Source organism: Odontomachus brunneus, unplaced genomic scaffold (genome assembly GCF_010583005.1).
Source record: "Odontomachus brunneus isolate Ranch 3 - 2012 unplaced genomic scaffold, Obru_v1 Obru_scaffold_139, whole genome shotgun sequence".
NCBI classification, from domain to species: Eukaryota; Metazoa; Arthropoda; class Insecta; order Hymenoptera; family Formicidae; genus Odontomachus; species Odontomachus brunneus.
In genome coordinates this window covers 159,221-162,813 of record NW_022639589.1, presented here as the reverse complement: position 1 = coordinate 162,813, position 3,593 = coordinate 159,221, and the positions used below count along the sequence as shown (strand labels likewise).

Here is a 3,593-nt window from a genome sequence, read left to right as displayed (position 1 = left end):
TTTGATGTAAAATTTTCCGCTCTTTCGAAATCCGCAGTCAAAAATAGGGTGTCCCATTAGAAAAAACCATCGTGACCTTGAAGTAACCTTGAAGTAACCTTGAAGTAACCTTCAAAATTGACCTCAAGGTCAAAACCAATGGTACAATTGAATGACCCCCTCTGTCCTGGTCAACTTTTATCTAAACCATTTTTTTGTAGATACCGTAATTTGGAAGATATTCGGATCCATAGACTAAAATGACTCACCCTGTATATACAAGATATTTCAGACCACCCAGGTCACCCGATTTTTTCGTAAACGTGACATTTTAGAGAAAAATGTTTCAGACAAAAGTTGTAGGGTTTTAAGTGACGAATCAGGTAGTACTATTAGTATGACCTTGAATAGTGTTGTCAAAGTTACGTGAAGGTCACCTTCAATTTTTTTAATGAAACCCCCCATTTTTCATTACATACTCATATAGCTCATCTCGAAAGCTTTGCAAAACACTATAACAAAGTATTTTTCCATTAGGTTTTCGAATTATGTGGACTAAAAATTAGAATACCGCCGGAATATGCCAATCCCTTAGCATCCTGAGTGAGCGCTCAGGAACGTAGGACGCCGTAGGCTCTTCAAGGATCCTGCTTGTCCATTTTTCTCTTCTTTTTGTACACACATACTAAAATCATTCACGATACTCAACCATCAACATGCAGAAAACATTCAAGTCACCCACGCACTCGAAGGAAACATACCACACTTACCCTCCCTCCGGCACATAAAGTGCAATCACTCCGCCCATTCGCACTAAAAACATTTAAATTATACATGCACTCATAACCGTACACAAAAATACCCGTACATCACTCCCACACATTGAAAACTTGCTATCCCCTAGCCCCGGTCAGGCAGCCATCCACACACCCATTCACTCACTCATCCATATTTATTCCTCTGTGATACAAAAAAAGGGAGAAAAATGGACAAGCAGGGCCTTTTAGAAGTCCACGGCGCCCTACGACCCTGCGCGCTCACACGGGGCAGACTTAATGAATTAATATCTCGTTAACTAATTGTCGGGTCCAAAAATGAAAGAGGAACTTTCAGTTTCAAATAGCACCCCCTATCTACCCCTAACGAGTGTTCTACCAGTTGTGAGATCCCCTGTATATATGTATATGTATATGTATATGTACAGGGTGTTTCAGACCACCCGTACCACCTATTTAAAATAAAGGTTTCAATATTTTATTAAAAATTCAAAATATTTTTTCACTAAGTCGAGCACGTTCCATTAAATGGTGCTATATTCAACTTCCAGTATTGACCGAAAGTGGGTTGTTTAGACCAAAAGTTTAGTTTTTTAAATGGAATACTCTACTTTTTTTGCAGATTCGGATTCTATGGTGAAAAATACGAAACTTATGTTTGAAACATTTTTTCCGAAAATGTGGTCACCGACTTTGAAATGACATTGAAAGTTTATCAGCTACCTGACCTCTTAAGAACTTCCTAGCCGCAGTGCGATAGTCGTCTTCGTATGATTTGACTTTTTAACATACTCCAAGTACTGAAATAAGTACTTCTACTTAAGTATCTTACTTTCAATTCTTCGTGTACTCCAATCACATTCAAAAATTTTTAAAAGTGGATTGACTAAGGTTGGAATCGGGACAATAAAATAAACTTTTCAATCAAACATAATTTTATTATTTAACTTTTCGTTATAGTCGGAATTTAGTAACAAACTTAACATTTATTTAGTAACAAACTTAACATGTAAAAAAATCGATACTTACCTTTTACATAATGGAGCTCACATTGAACATTTAGCCTAGACAAGATTTACTAATTGAATAAAAATTATGTACATGTTAAATTTTTTACTAAATAAATGTTAACTTTGTTACTAAATTCCGATTATAACAAAAAATTAAATAATAAAATAAAAATAATAAAATTATATTTGATTGAAAAGTTCATTTTATTGTCCCGATTCCAACCTTAGTCAATCACAATTTTTTAGTACTGCATTTTCTTGCATTTTCTTGAAGTACTAAAAAGTTAACACAGAATTCTGAAAAAAATTCTCAGAGCTCTTTGAAAACAAAATAAGCAATTTTTATCTCTTAATATTTTTCGGTAAAGTTAATAGAATTCAAGTAAAAAATTATTGAAACCAATAATTTTGTAGATATTTACGTAAATATCTTAGAAAATAGAGGTCGTATAAAAAATTTTTTCAAGCAAAAGTTGTTTGCTTTTTTACGTAGAATAAAATCCCGTAATAAAAAATATGTATTTCTATTTAAAAAAGCAAAGTTGACCTTGTCCTGACCTTGGCGACGTCATCTTAGGTCAAATAACTACTGTCATTAAATGCGACTTTTTAGGCCTTACAACTTTTATTCGAAACATTTTTCTCTAAAATACTCCCCCGCCGAGTTTTCTTGCCGTTGCCGAACTTATGGGACACACTGTATATACAGAGTGAGGAAAAAGTATGGAAACCCTAAAAAATCTCAACAAATATAAGTTTTACAAAAAAATATTTCAAATAAAAGTTGTAGGATTTAAAAAGATCTATTCAATAGTCTCAGCAGTTTGACCCTGGCTGAATGAAGTCAAAGTCACCTTGAATTTTTGAAATGGAACATCCCATATATTATTCCATATTCTTATAGCTTATCTCGAGAGCTTTCCAAAACACTATGTAACGATCCGGGAAATCGTCACGACATTAGAAACGTTAATTATATTAACCAAATAAACGCCGAACAACCGCGCGCGGAACAACCGCAAGGTCAACAAACAGCCTCGCTGTTTGTTACAAATTAGTATAAAAGCCGACACGAAAACGCGATCGAGAGAGATTGATCGAAAAGCTCTCCTGAGGCACACAACCGATCAAAAGCTCGCAACCTCCCAGAAATCCTAGACCGTTCCGTCGACCGAAGTGGATTCGCGACGTCGACATCCTTCCTCCGATACCGCTCCGCCGGCCGAAGTGGATATGCGACGTCGGCATCCTAACCATTCACCGCCCCGTCGACCGAAGTGGATACGCGACGTCGACCTCTTTTCTCCGATACCGCTCCGCCGACCGAAGTGGATACGCGACGTCAGCATCCTAACCATCTACCGCCCCGTCGACCGAAGTGGATACGCGACGTCGACCTCCTTTCTCCGATACCGCTCCGCCGACCGAAGTGGATACGCGACGTCAGCATCCTAACCATCTACCGCCCCGTCGACCGAAGTGGATACGCGACGTCGACCTCCTTTCTCCGATACCGCTCCGCCGACCGAAGTGGATACGCGACGTCAGCATCCTAACCATCTACCGCCCCGTCGACCGAAGTGGATACGCGACGTCGACCTCCTTTCTCCGATACCGCTCCGCCGACCGAAGTGGATACGCGACGTCGGCCTCCTATCCATATACCGCTCCGTCGACCGAAGTGGATACGCGACGCCGACATCCTATCTCCAATACCGCTCCGCCGACCAAAGTGGATACGCGATGTCGACCTCCTGTCCCTCACGCCACGCCGCTAACACATAAGACCACGAACGCATACAGAGCGTAAGATACCGGTGACGACAAG

General features: G+C 39.5%; 1 protein-coding gene across 1 annotated transcript in view; it reads right to left on the bottom strand.

The window, feature by feature from the left end:
- Positions 1-3,593, bottom strand: part of LOC116850252 (liprin-alpha-1) — a 655,857-nt gene that overhangs the window by 609,448 nt on the left and 42,816 nt on the right. The gene's annotated exons all lie outside the window — the stretch shown is intronic.